Genomic DNA, 14,972 nt, shown 5'->3' with positions numbered 1-14,972 from the left:
AAATGTTTGGAATCCACCTCATCAAAGAGTAATCCATTGAGGAGGAAGTGATCAAAGCGTTTGACAAAGATTTCATTAACAACTTGTCACAGCTTCTTTGCAGTTTTTACCCAAATGCATGTACAGGCTGTTTTGCGTATCCTTACACACTTTTGCCACCATATGTGGGGCAATTGGTGTCAAAACCCTCTACACAGAACCAATCAGACATCACAGCACTTGGCATGAACAACCATTCAATCTTCACCAGGATCAACCGTGACACTCAAACACTTAACGTGTGCCGAGTTGAGACGAGTGAGACCCAATAATAAGTAAGATCATCCAGGCAGTGCGCGTAATCCATTGATCCTAAATCGAATTTGGTCGGTCTGCTCTCCACCATACCTGGGAACATCGCGCTGCTTTCGTCACTCGAGTCAACAAAACACCAGAGAGGAGCATCGCTGTCACTCGTTACTAATCAATTTCTCCCGCTTAGGTGGTTGAAGGCGCGGTGGCCTTATCAAAAAGCACAATGATAAGTGTGTAACATACGGTGACTGGCCATAGATATAGTAAACATGTACGGGTCTCCCTGGGGATCATTTAAGACCAGCGGGTGAGTGTGGCGTGGGTGCCTAAGTGCGCTAGCGGTTCAGCCTCCATTTGGTAAAGTTACACAAACAATGGTTATGGTTTAACTAATATTAGTCGTGAACTGCTTAAATTTGTGTTTATGTTTATATGCCAATCATCGAGTAAAGCACCAATGTGAGGAAACAATCGCTTGTCACACTTCGTTAACATACCAATTTACTACTCTTTAGGGGCGTAAACGTACTTGTTGAGAGTTCTGTTGGGTTTTGGTGTCTGGTGGTTATGGTGGATACTGGATCTGTTGACGTCTGCCAGAGGGGATTTTAAAGGTTGTGTGCAGGGTGGTGGCGGCAGCATGTAGGCTCGACGCGTCTGAAGTCTGGCCCAGTACAGGTGTTCCAAATAGAAGGTAAGCTCATCTTATGATTCTCTTGCTAACGGACCACCCGCTGCCAGTTGTGCTGTGCTGGCTTGGTGGCTGAAACCAAGCACACAGTGATGGAGGTGCAGAGGACCTACTGGACTACCCCACCGGCTGCCTCTCTCCAAACGTCAAGCAGCAGAGCTGATTACCACAATGGCCAAAACGGCATCATCGAGCCGTCGGACGGTCCCTGGGCTGCCCCGGTGGTTGATGGTGAGGAAGAAAGGGGGTAGCTGGCGACTCTGTGTGGACTACAGACGCCTTAACGCCGTCACTCTGAAAGACTCTTACCACTACCCCCCGCATTGATGATGCTCTGGATCATGTGGCGGGTCGTGCTGGTTCAGTTCTCTAGACCTGAGGAGCGGTTACTGGCAAGTGGAGCTGGCCCCGGAGGATCGAGCAAAAACGGCTTTTACCATCGGCCAGGGACTGTGGCAGTTCTGAGTTATGCCATTTGGACTGTGTAATGCCCCTGCCACCTTTGAGCGCCTCATGGAGAGGGTACTGAAGGACATTCCCCGGAGCCGCTGTGTGGTGTATCTGGACGATTTGTTAGTGCACGCCAGAGACTTTGAGGGTGCCGCTTGTAAACTGCGGGAGGTCTTCACCGTCATCCGCCAGGCTGGGCTTCACGGCTGAACCCGGTAAAGTGGCAATCTGCTGGCCAGAGAAACGGTGTTCCTGGGGCATGTGGTCAGCGCACATGGGTGTCCACAGACCAGGCCAAGGTATCGGCTGTCCGGGACTGGCCAACGCCCACCACCGCTAGTGAACTGAGGAGTTCCTGGGGCTAGCCTCCTATTACCGGAGGTTCGTTCGTTCGCCACTATCGCCAGCCCACTACATCGACTGACGGAGAAGGGCAAGTGGTTCGAGTGGTCTAGCGCCTGCACCACTGCCTTCCAGCAACTGAAGGCGGCCTTGGTTGATGCTCCGGTCCTGGCCCTCCCTGATCCCCAGCAGCCTTTCATCCTTGACACCGACACCATTGACGCCAGCAATGTGGGGGTTGGGGCCGTCCTCTCTCAAGGGGGGGAGGCAGGGTGAGAGAGCGGTGGCTTTCTACAGCTGCAGTCTGAACCGAGCAGAGCGCAACTACTGTGTGACCAGGTGGGAGTTGCTGGCAGTGGTCCTGGCTGTGCGGCACTACAGACCCTACCTGCTTGGCAATTGGTTCACCCTGCGCACTGACCATGCCTCTCTTACTTGGCTGCTCAACTTCCGGCAACCTGAGGGTCAGGTGGCGAGGTGGCTGGAAGTGTTGCAGGAGTATGACTTTTTTTTATGACTGGTCCATGGAACGGCAGGGGCTGGTCACTACGGCAACACCAAAACGATTCGCAGTCTGAGGCAGAGGTTCCACTGGCCTGGCTGTCGTCAGGATGTGGAGCTCCACGTCCAGTGCTGTGACACCTGAGTCTCCTGGATGATTGTAGCTCAGGTCCAGCTCTCTCAGATGGGAGTGGTCGGAGCTCAGAGCTGAGGCCAGAGAGACACAAGCTTCCTCTGAGAGCAGACAGCCTGACAGCCTGCTGGCACAAAACAACAAAGACTTGGTCACAGTTACAGACCATCATCAAGTCACACACTACAACCACTTCTGATGGCAAAGGAGACAGAGATTGACAAACCTAGAATAAAATCAATCAAATGAGTAACATTTCTGGTTTAAACCATCAAATATGAAGTACAAAAGATTGTCAAATGAAAGAACACACTGAAAAATCTTAACCTGAGAGTCTCCAGTCGACATTGAGGACTCTTCAGTCCAGCGCACAGAACATTCACTCCTGAATTCTGCAGGTTGTTGTTACTCAGGTCCAGTTCTCTCAGACTAGAGGACTGAGAGCTGAGAACTGAGGACAGAGCTTCACAGCTTCTCTCTGACAGATTACAGCTACTCAGTCTGGTGAGAAAGTAATGGACATAAATTGTAATCAAAATGAAACATGAACAACACTAAAAAAAGCTGCGCAAATTAGAAAGGTAATCACATTTATACTCACATCTCTCATTCAAAACAGTACTGATTAAATAAATGGTACATTCAACATTTAGAAACTTTACAACCTACTTACAGAGCTGTGTTGGAAGCTTTGACCACAGGCAGCAACTTCAGAAGAGCCTCCTCTGAAGCAAAGAATTTATTCAGCTCAAATACTTCAAGATCATTTGCTGAAGACAATAAGATGAAAACCAGAGCTGACCACTGGGCAGGAGACAGTTTATATATGAAGAGACTTCCTGATTTCAGACACTCTTGGATCTCCTACTAGAGAACAGTCATTCAGTTCATTCAGACAGTGGAAGAGGTTGATGCTTTTCTCTGCAGAAGGAAACTCCGTGATTTTCTTCTTGATATATTGAACTGTTTTCTGATTGGTTTGTAAATTACTTTTCATCCGTGTCATCAAACCTTGCAAGAATGACTGGTTTTTCTCAAGAGAAAATCCCAGGAGGAAGCGGAGGACCAGGTCCAGGTGTCCATTTGGACTCTTTAAAGCCTTGTCCACAGCAACGTGGTAGAACTGTGGAGTTCTATGTTTCATCATAAAAGGTTTAAACCAGGATAATTGTGACAGCAGGTTGACTCCAGAGTTGATGAAGGTCAGATGGACATGAAGAGCAGCCAGAAACTCCTGAACACTCAGATGGATGAAGCAGAACACCTTGTCCTGATACAGCCCTTTTTCCTCTTTAAAGACCTGTGTGAACACTCCTGAATAAACTGAGGCTGCTCTGACATCGATGCCACACTCTGTCAGGTCTGACTCATAGAAGATCAGGTTTCCTTTCTGCAGCTGCTCAAAAGCCAGTTTTCCCAGAGACTCAATCATCTTCCTGCTCTCTGGACTCCAGAGTGGATCTGTCTCAGCTCCTCCATCATACTTGATGTTCTTCACTTTGGTCTGAACCACCAGGAAGTGGATGTACATCTCCGTCAGGGTCTTGGGCAGCTCTCCTCCCTCTCTGGTTTCCAGCAGATCCTCCAGAACCGTAGCAGTGATCCAGCAGAAGACTAGGATGTGGCACATGATGTGGAAGGTTTGTGACGTCTTGATGTGGGAGATGATTGTTGTGGCCTGCTGCTCATCTCTGAACCTCTTCCTAAAGTACTCGTCCTTCTGTGGGTCAGTGAACCCTCTGACCTCTGTCACCATGTCAACACACACAGGAGGGATCTGATTGGCTGCTGCAGGTCGTGTGGTGATCCAGAGGCGAGCAGAGGAAAGCAGGTTCCCCCTGATCAGGTTTGTCAGCAGCACATCCACTGAGGTGGACTCTGTGACATCAGTCAGGGTTTTAGTATTGTTAAAGTCCAGGGGAAGTCGGCACTCATCCAGACCGTCCAAGATGAAAACAACCTCTATCTCTTCAAACCTGCAGATTCCTGCTGCTTTGGTTTCAGTGAAGAAGTGATGAACAAGTTCCACCAAGCTGAACTTTTGCTCTTTCAGAACATTCAGCTCTCTGAATGTGAATGGAAATGTGAAGTGTATGTCCCGGTTGGCTTTGCCTTCAGCCCAGTCCAGAGTGAACTTCTGTGTTAGGACTGTTTTCCCAATGCCAGCCACTCCCTTTGTCATCACTGTTCTGATGGCTCCATCTCTTCCAGCTGAGCCTTTAAAGACGTCTTCTGGTCTGATGCTTGTTTCTGCTCTGTCTGGTTTCCTGGAGGCTGTTTCAATCTGTCTGACCTCATGTTCAGCGTTGACCTCTCCAGTCCCTCCCTCTGTTATGTACAGCTCTGTGTAGATCTGGTTCAGAAGGGTTGGCTTTCCTGCTTTAGCGATGCCTTCAAACACACACTGGAACTTCTGCTTCAGGCGAGATTTAAGTTGATCCTGACAAACTGCAGCAGAAGATCCTAAGTGAACATGAAAATGGTTATGATTGATGGAGATAGAAGATTGGAGGCTTTAAGAAGAAGAATTTAAGTATGGTCCACACATAAAAAAACTTAACTCTCCAACAGTAAATGTGTGATTGTGTCCCTGATGGTGTAGAAAAATCCTTACTCTGCAGACAGTCAGCCAGCTCCTCCTGCTTCATCCTCCTCAGGAAGATCACTGTGAGAATGAGTCCACACAGAGACACACACAAGGTAAAGGTCCAAGAAGTGATGAAGTGAACATCACAAATGAAGTCTCCAGTAGTAACTTCAATTTACTGCTGCAAGTGAAGAAGCTTCAAGACATTTGACCAAAACCTTCATGTAGAGACGTCAATAAACAGATTTGATCAGAGATGATCAGCTGCTTCCTTTGACTCAGCACTTCATTAGAAGAGGAGCAGCCCCTGAGACCCTCTACAGGATCAGAGCTTTAGCTACTGCTGGATGGAGATTTGATCAATGATCAGTGAAGAAAGCTTCTCCTTCACATCAACACTTCAAACACGAATCAACAAGATAAAGAAACGGAAACAACACAAATCTTTATCTTTAGATTGTTTAGAATGATTCAAAGTGACAACAACTCAGTGTGATTCTGATACAGGCTGGTCTTTGAAAGTAATAATAACATCCTTTGACTGGTCACTCTTGAAGGACACACTGCTGGGTCCAGGTCCAGGTCCAGCAGATCTTCGTCTCTGATGGGACCTGATAGAAAAACACCTACATGTTGTAACACCTGCATCACTACCTAATCTATGATGTGTCTGTGACTTAGCAAATCATAACACAACAAACACAGTACGATTATTCTTTCATTCAAATCAATGTGAAAGTTAAGAATGATTAACCAACAAAATCAAATGCATGTGAATATCCAGGTCCCATATGTATATGTATATATATATATATATATATATATTATATATATATATATATATATATATATATATATATATATATATATATATATAGATATATAGATATATATATTCTATATCTCTATCTATATATCTATCTATATATTATCTCTATATATATATATATATATAAGTGACAGAGGCCCAGAGAGGTGCAATGAAAAGACCAATGCCTAAGAGGTACAGCCAGACCAACCATACCTGAAGCACTCGAAACTGCCAAGCAAAGGCTACAAGCCTTGGCCAGCCGCCTAAAGAGATACACCAGAGATAACGAAGCCAGACGAATAAACCGGCTGTTTGCAACACAACCTGCGAAAGTGTACTCTCAATGGCAGGGTAATAACAGCAGAGCAGACCCACCAAGGTTGGAAACTGAACAGTACTGGAAGGGTATATGGGAAAGGGGGGCATCACACAACAGTGATGCACAGTGGCTGGTGGATCTGAGGGAAGACCACAGCAACCTCCCTGAACAGAATCCAGTGACTATCACAGTGGCAGACATCCAACATAGAGTCTCAGGCATGAAAAACTGGACAACACCTGGCCCTGACATGATCCACGCCTACTGGCTAAAGAAGCTCACTGCAATCCACGTGCGCCTGGCAGCACAAATGAACCAGCTGCTAAGGGATGGGACTCACCCTGAATGGCTGACCGAAGGGCGAACGATCCTGATAATGAAGGATCCCTCAAAGGGTACAGTCCCATCCAACTACCGGCCAATAACCTGTCTCTCCACAACATGGAAGCTCATGTCAGGCATCATCGCAGCTAAGATAAGTGGGCACATGAGTCAATACATGAGCGAAGCACAGAAGGGCATTGGTAAGGATACCAGAGGAGCCAAACACCAACTCCTGGTAGACAGAACAGTCGCCCAAGACTGCAGAATGCGACACACCAACCTGTGCACAGCCTGGATCGACTACAAGAAAGCCTATGACTCAATGCCACACACATGGATCACTGAATGCTTGGAGCTGTACTGTACAACATCAACAGAACTCTAAGGGCCTTCATTGCAAACTCAATGAGGTTGTGGAAAACCACCCTTGAAGCCAATGGAAAGCCACTCGCCCAAGTATCCATCAAATGTGGCATATACCAAGGAGATGCACTGTCCCCACTGCTGTTCTGCATAGGTCTGAACCCCCTCAGCCAAATAATAAACAAGACTGGCTATGGATACAGACTCCGGAACGGGGCCACCATAAGTCACCTCCTCTACATGGATGACATCAAGCTGTACGCCAAGAGTGAGCGAGACATCGATTCGCTGATCCACACCACCAGGATCTACAGCTCGGACATCGGGATGTCATTCGACTCGAGAAATGTGGGAGGATGGTGACAAGAGAGGCAAGGTAATCCACACAGAAGGGGTCTCACTCCCAGAAGGAACAATAGCAGACATTGAGGACAATTACAAGTACCTTGGAATACCACGGGCAAACGGCAACCTTGAACAGGCAACAAGGAATGCGGCAACAGCCAAATACCTCCAACGAGTAAGGCAAGTCCTAAGAAGCCAGCTCAATGGCAAGAACAAATCCCGGGCAATAAACAGCTACGCTCTGCCAGTGATCAGATACCCTGCAGGAATAATAAGGTGGCCAAAGGAAGAGATACAAACCACAGATGTTAAGACACGAAAGCTCCTCACCATGCATGGAGGGTTCCACCCCAAATCCAGCACCCTGAGACTGTACGCTGGCCGCAAGGAAGGAGGCCGAGGACTAGTGAGCGTGAGAGCCACTATCCAGGATGAAACATCCAAGATCCATAAGTACATCAGGATAAGGCCCCGACAGATGACGTGCTGAGTGAATGTCTCAGGCAGTGGTTGAACAGAGATGAGATGCTGGAAGACGGGACCATCATGGAGGACAAGGCCCTTGCACAGGATGTACCACCGGAACATAACTGAGTGGCTTGATCTCAACAAATCCTACCAATGGCTTGAAAGGGCCGGGCTGAAGGACAGCACAAGAGGGCACTCATCCTGGCCTGCACAGGAGCAGGCCCTGAGCACCAGAGCCATAGAGGCCCAGATCTACCACACCAGACAAGACCCAAGGTGTAGACTGTGCAAAGAGGCCCCAGAGACGGTCCAGCACATAACTGCAGGTGGAAGATTGCTGGCAGGGAAAGCATACATGGAACGCCATAACCAAGTGGCTGGCATAGTATACAGGAACATCTGCGCGGAGTATGGACTGGAAACCCCAAGGTCAAAGTGGGAAACACATCCCAAGGTGTAGAGAACGAGGCGAGCCAAGATCCTGTGGGACTTCCAGATCCAGACTGACAGAATGGTAATGGCGAACCAACCAGACATTGTGGTGGTGGATAAAGAGCAGAGGAAAGCCGTAGTGGTGGATGTGATAATACCAAGCGATGGCAACATCAGGAAAAAGGAACATGAGAAACTAGAGAAATACCAAGGGCTCAGAGAAGAACTGGAGAAGGCTTGGAAGGTGAAGGCCACAGTGGTGCCTGTGGTGATCGGAGCACTAGGGGCTGTGACCCCCAAACGGAGGAGTGGCTACGACAAGATCCCTGGAAAAACATCCGAAATCTCAGTCCAGAAAAGTGCAGTCCTAGGAACAGCAAGGATACTGCGCAGAACCCCCAAGCTCCCTGGCCTCTGGTAGAGGACCCGAGCTTGGAAAGTGGATGAGACCACCCGCGGAGGGTGAGAATAGAGTAATATATATATATATATATATATATATATATATATATATATATATATATGTATATATATATATTAATAGTTTAATTGTATTGGCATTCTCAGAACTACATATGGAAACTACATACATTTTATATTTATAATGTGTCTGCTGCACTTTGGAAGAATCAACTGAGTCATCATTGTTCTGGTCATCTTAACAAGTTGCCATGGACTGTCCTATAACCCTTGTATTTAGGCAGAGTTGTTGAACAAACGAAAGTCGAACGAAACCAGATGTCTAGCTGACATTCAGGCAGCTAAAAGCTCGAGCCTCAGAGCCCACGGACCGATGGATGCTTGCTGTCTGGGACGATGCGGTTCTCAGGCTGATGCTTCTGCAGGAGACCAGGAAACCTTCTCATCTATTTCAGTCTGGCAACTGCAAATATGGCTACACTGGAAAACTAAGAACATCGACAGGAAAGCAGAAAACCAGCACATTTCTGGACCTCAGTCAGTCTGAGCGGTCAGTACCACCAACTGTGAGCGCAGAAACCAGAACCAGGGACAAATACAATCAGAGCCAACACCCTGAAAACATCAAACTCTGTTGATGCTGTGTTTACGTTACCAAAAAGTGATTCATGCCTATATCAAAGTCGTTTTCTCGTTTTCCGTTTTTTCCTCCAAACAAGAAATAGGGAAATGCCTTTAAATACAATTTTGCGTCTAGTTTGGAAAAAACACAGTTTTCAGCTCATTTTTTTCATTTTTTAACACGCTACTTTGATTCAATTCAATTCAATTTCAATTTCAATTTCAATTCAATTCAATTTTATTTATATAGCACCAAATCACAACAAAGTTATTTCAAGGCACTGTACAAAGTAAGGTTTAAAACCTCACACAACTAAACCCAACAAATCCCACATACAGCAAGCATTTAATTTGACAGCAAACAGTGGAAGAGGAAAAAACTCCCTCTCTAACGAGGAAGAACCTCCAGCAGGAACCAGACTGGATGTGGGCGGCCATCTGCCTCGACCGGTTGGGGTGAGAGGACAGAGAGAGAGAAAAGCACAGCAACAGCAACAAGCAACAACAAGCAACGACAACGACAGAGCACAGGCAGGATGGTAGGACCAGGGACTGGACACAGGCAGGATGGTTGGATCCGCAGCTGCCCATCACAGACACCAGACTTTGAGTCCAATTATACCTGTAGGTGAGGACAGAGAGGGAGAGAGAGTGGGGGGGAGAGAAGCACAACAAGGTTAGTTAAACATGGGACAATGATGGGAGGTTATTGGACAGAGGAGGTAGAAGGAAACAGAGGAGCTCAGTGTATAAATTAAGTCCCCCAGCAGTCTATGTCTATTGCAGCTTAACTAAGAGATGGTTCCTGTGACTAACAATAATTGCCAGTGACCTGAACCATCTCTAACTATAAGCTTTATCAAAAAGGAAGGTTTTAAGCCTGGTCTTAAAGGTGGAGAGTGTGTCAGCTTCTCGAACCTGAAGAGGGAGCTGGTTCCAGAGGAGAGGAGCTTGGTAGCTAAAAGCTCTGCCCCCTGTTCTACAATTAAACACTCTAGGAACCACAAGTAGCCCAGCGCTCTGAGAACGAAGTGTTCTGCTGGGAGCATAAGGAACTATGAGGTCTTTAAGATAGAAGGAGCTTTATCATTGAGTACTTTGTAGGTGAGTAGGAGAATTTTAAATTCTATCCTACATTTTACAGGCAGCCAGTGCAGAGAAGCTAATGTAGGAGAAATGTGATCTCTCTTTCTAAGTCTTGTCAGAACTCTTGGCTGCAGCATTTTTGAATAAGCTGTAGGCTTTTTAAGGAGCTGTTAGGACATCCTATTGAGTAAGGAGTTACAGTAGTCCAGCCTAGAGGTAACCAATGCATGGATCAGTTTCTCTGCATCGCTCTGAGAGGAGGATGCTTCTGATTTTAACTATACTTCTAAGGTGGAAGTAGGCAGTTCTGGAGATTTGTTTAAGTATGATGTAAAAGAGAGATCCTGGTCAAAGATACACCAAGGTCCTCACAGTAGAGTCCTGAAACAAATGTTATGCCATCCAGGGTGGCTATCTGACTCAATAGTGTCTCTCTCAGATTTTTAGGCCCAACAATAAGAATCTCGGTTTTATCTGAGTTTAGTGGAAGGAAGTTTTGGGACATCCAGGATTGATGTCTTTTAAACAACCCTGAATTTTGACTAGTTGATCTGTTTCATTTGGTTCCAAGGACATATATAGCTGAGTATCATCTGCGTAAAAATGAAAATTAATAGAATGCTTTCTAATAATCTCACCTAGAGGAGACATGTATAGGCTAAACAGAATTGGACCCAGCACAGAACCCTGTGGTACTCCATAGCTAATCCTTGTGCATGTGGAGAATTCATCATTAACATGAACAAACTGGAATCTGTTCAACAAATAGGATTTAAACCATCCCAATGCTGTTCCTTTAATCCCGATTCTATGTTTTAGTGTCTGTAATAGAATGTTATGATCAATTGTATCAATGCAGCACTAAGATCTAACAGGACAAGGACAGAAACTAGACCATTGTCCGAAGCTAATAGAAGATCATTAGTGACTCTAACCAGAGCTGTTTCTGTGCTATGATGTTTTCTAAATCCTGACTGAAAATCTTCGTACAGGTTATTCCCACTCAGGTGGTCAGATAATTGTTTAGCCACGATTTTTTCCAGAATCTTGGAAATAAAGGGTAAATTTGAAATGGGCCTATAGTTGGCTAGTTGTCTAGGGTCAAGGGTTGTTTTTTTCAATAGAGGTTTGACCACAGCCACCTTAAAAGCCTGTGGTACATAGCCTAGTTGTAAAGATTGGTTGATTTGATTTAATATGGACGAGCTGATTAAGGTAGAACTTCTTTGAGTATCTGGTTGGGATTGGATCTAAAAGACAAGTGGACGACTTGGAAGAGTTAATTATTGAGGTTAACTCCATATGAGTTATGGGGAAGACGCTGTCTAGGTAAGACAGAGGATTTAATAAATTTAAAGTTGATGGATCTAGACAGTGCTTTCTGTCATTTGGAAGAAGTTGCTGCTGAATGTTTTTTCTAATGATGATAATTTTATTAGTAAAGTAGTTCATAAAGTCATTGCTGCTGAGATTTAAGGGGATAGTAGACTCAATACAGCTATGACTCTTAGTCAGCCTGGCTACAGTGCTGAAAAGAAACCTGGGATTGTTTTTGTTTTCCTCAATTAGGGAGGAATAATATGTTTTTCTAGCAGCACAAAGTGCTTTTTTATATTTCATTAGACTGTCCTTCCATGCAATGCAGTTTACATTTATTTTGTTGGAACGCCACTGTCTTTCTAGTTGTCTAGTCCTTTGCTTTAGGCTGCGGATGTCTGAGTTATACCACGGAGCTAACCTCCTCTGATTCACTGTCTTCTTCTTCAGAGGAGCCACTGTGTCTAATATTGTTGTCACATCCGGGCTTGTCACCCGCCCTTCACACGGAAAGGACTTCCGGTTTTATTTTGTATACTTCCTGTTTCTCCGTTCAGTCCCCGGATCACTCAGCACACCTGTTAGCAGTTTACTAATCAACACCGGTATTTAGCATTCACCCATCACAGACTCCAGTTGCCAGATTGTTGTGTGAGATCACCACTTTCCAGCGTTTCTAGTTCTGCCTTGTTGTGTACCGTGTTTCCAGTTCTGACCTCCGATTCTAAGCCTGCCTGATCCTTGTCTGTCTAGATTGTTGCTTCTGCTTGTTACCGACCCCGCCTGCCTGACCACGATTCCTCGCCTGCCGTTCTGGTATTGTACTCACCTCTCGTGTCTGACCTGTGCCTGTCCCTGACTACGCTACTGCCTGAACCTGTTTAACCGGCTAGATCTCCTGTGTATGACCCTGCCTGGATTTGACTCTGCATTGTGGAATAAACGTCATTCTGTAACACCAGTAAACCTCGTCTTGTGCTGTGCATGTGGGTCCATCAATTCTACGCCGCCCTGACAGAACAATCTGGCCAGAAATGGACCCAGCCAGCATCGAGAACCTCCGCGCTGCGATCGCCGCCCAGGAGCAACGGCTCAGCGAGCAGGAGGAAAAGACCAACGCGGCGCTCCTGAATCTGGCGGAGTGCGCCCGCCGTCAGGAGAACGCAGTGGCGGGACTCGTGGAGGCGGTGGGTCGCCTCACGTCAGGAGACTCCGGTGGCACCGCGCCGATCCAGGTTTCAGCGACCGCAGCGGCAAGTGCACCCGCCGGACGACTCAGTCCGGCTTCTCCCTCCTGGCACACGACGCACGCCTCGGCGCGGCCAACACGCTTTTTCCGGATGAGTCAGGCGGACTGCCGGGCATTTCTCACACAGTGTGAGATCCACTATTAACTACACTGCTCCCCGGCGTTTCCCACCGAGAGAGTCTAAGGTGGCGTACGCGGTTTCGCACCTGACCGAGAGAAGCGGAGGCGTGGGCAACGGCAGAATGGCAGAACGGGTCGATCTGCATGTCGTCTTTCAGAGCCTTTTCAACGGCGTTGAAGCAGATCTTCCAGGAGATCACGCCTGGAAGAGAAGCAGCGCAGAAACTCGTGAATATCCGGCAAGGAGGGAGGACCACGGCCAAGTACGCGATCGAGTTTAGGACCCTGGCGGCGGAGGCCGGGTGGGACGCGACCGCCTTGGGCGATGTGTTCATCCGCGGTCTCTCTCGGCGCGTGAAGGACTGTCTAGCAGCTCGGGACCTGCCGAACGACCTGAATGCACTGATCTCGCTGGCCATCCTGATCGACCGACGACTGGGAAGCAGCGAGCGAGAGCACCGTGGAAAAGCGGAAGTCACCACCAGAGGTCAGTGTTTCACCGACGGAGGTTCTCCCTCGCGGAGCTCAGGTACGCCGCCATCACCAGAAGAACCCATGCAGCTGGGACGCGCGCGTCTCACGGAGTCAGAGAAACGACGACGCCGCTCCCAGGGGTTATGTTTGTACTGTGGACAGCACGGGCATTTTGCTAATAAATGTCCGCTAAAAGACCTGGCTCACCACGAGCACGGAGGATCGTGGTGAGCCGAGCCATGTTTGGTAGCGCCTCCGCACGCTCACTGCCTACAGTCACGCTCTCGACCAGCTCCCATTCCCTCCAGCAGGCGGTCCTCATCGATTCAGGGGCCGATGCTAGCCTGATGGACGCCAGGTTGGTGGAGAGGATGGGCGTCGCCACCTCCCCGCTCGCGACGCCGGTGGAAACCACAGCATTGGACGGCCGCAAACTATGGAAGGTGACCCACCACACAGAGGCCGTCACCATGGAGTTTGCTGACGGACACACGGAACGCATCCATTTCTTGGTGGTGGAGGCATGCTACCACCCGGTGGTGTTGGGCCACACGTGGCTGCGTCGGCACAACCCCAGGCTGGACTGGAGAAGCGGTGAGGTAAGCGAGTGGGACATGGACTGTAAGAGCACTTGCTTTCAGGCCTCGGCGAAGACGGAGGAGCCACCGATCGGGACTGGGCAGGAAGAGGTGGACCTGACCGGGGTGCCGGCCTGCTACCATGACCTCGCGGCGGTATTCAGTAAATCCAGGGCCATGTCCCTGCCACCCCACAGGACCCACGACTGTGCCATAAACCTGCGGCCCGGCTCCAACCCCCCCAAGGGTAGACTGTTCCAGCTGGCACCAGCCGAAAGACAGGCAATGAAGGAATATCTGGACTCAGCCTTGGCTACAGGCATCATCCGGCCATCCTCCTCTCCAGCAGGGGCCGGGTTTTTCTTTGTGGGAAAGAAGGATGGCACCCTTCGACCATGTATAGACTATAGAGGCCTCAACGACATTACCATTCGGGACTCCTACCCTCTTCCCCTCCTCCACTCTGCGTTTGAACTACTGTCGGGAGCCAAGTGGTTCACAAAACTGGATCTACGGAACGCATACCACTTGGTTCGCATCAGGGAAGGGGACGAGTGGAAGACGGCATTCAACACCCCGAACGGCCACTATGAGTACCTGGTGATGCCGTTCGGCCTCACCAACGCCCCTGCCATCTTCCAGGGATTTGTTAACGAAGTATTGGGCCAAATGATTAACAGGTTTGCATTTGTGTATCTTGACGACATCTTGATTTTTTCTAGCACTGAGGAGGAACACCAGAGTCACGTCCGCCAGGTCCTGAAGAAACTCTTGGAACATCGGCTCTTCGTAAAGGCCGAGAAGTGTGAGTTTCATGTCAGCACCGTGTCATTTCTGGGTTTCATCGTGTCACAGGGCCGGATCCAATGGACCCGGCAAAACCAAGGCGGTAGAGATTGGCCGACGCCCCAATGTCGGAGGGACGTGCAGCGCTTCCTCGGGTTGCCAACTTCTACCGCCGCTTCATCCGGCGGTTCAGTAGTATCGCAGCCCCCTTGCACAGACTCACCTCTCTGAAGGCTCCGTTCCAGTGGTCGAAGAAGAAGC

General features: G+C 48.2%; 1 pseudogene; it reads right to left on the bottom strand.

Moving 5' to 3' along the window:
* Positions 1 to 2,951: 2,951 nt before the first annotated feature.
* Positions 2,952 to 14,972, bottom strand: part of LOC129603350 (protein NLRC3-like) — a 45,503-nt pseudogene continuing 33,482 nt past the window's right edge.

This window comes from Betta splendens, chromosome 19, assembly GCF_900634795.4.
Source record: "Betta splendens chromosome 19, fBetSpl5.4, whole genome shotgun sequence".
Lineage (NCBI taxonomy): Eukaryota > Metazoa > Chordata > Actinopteri > Anabantiformes > Osphronemidae > Betta > Betta splendens.
The sequence above is the reverse complement of the archived record's forward strand: the minus strand, read 5'-3'. Positions and strand labels throughout refer to the sequence as shown.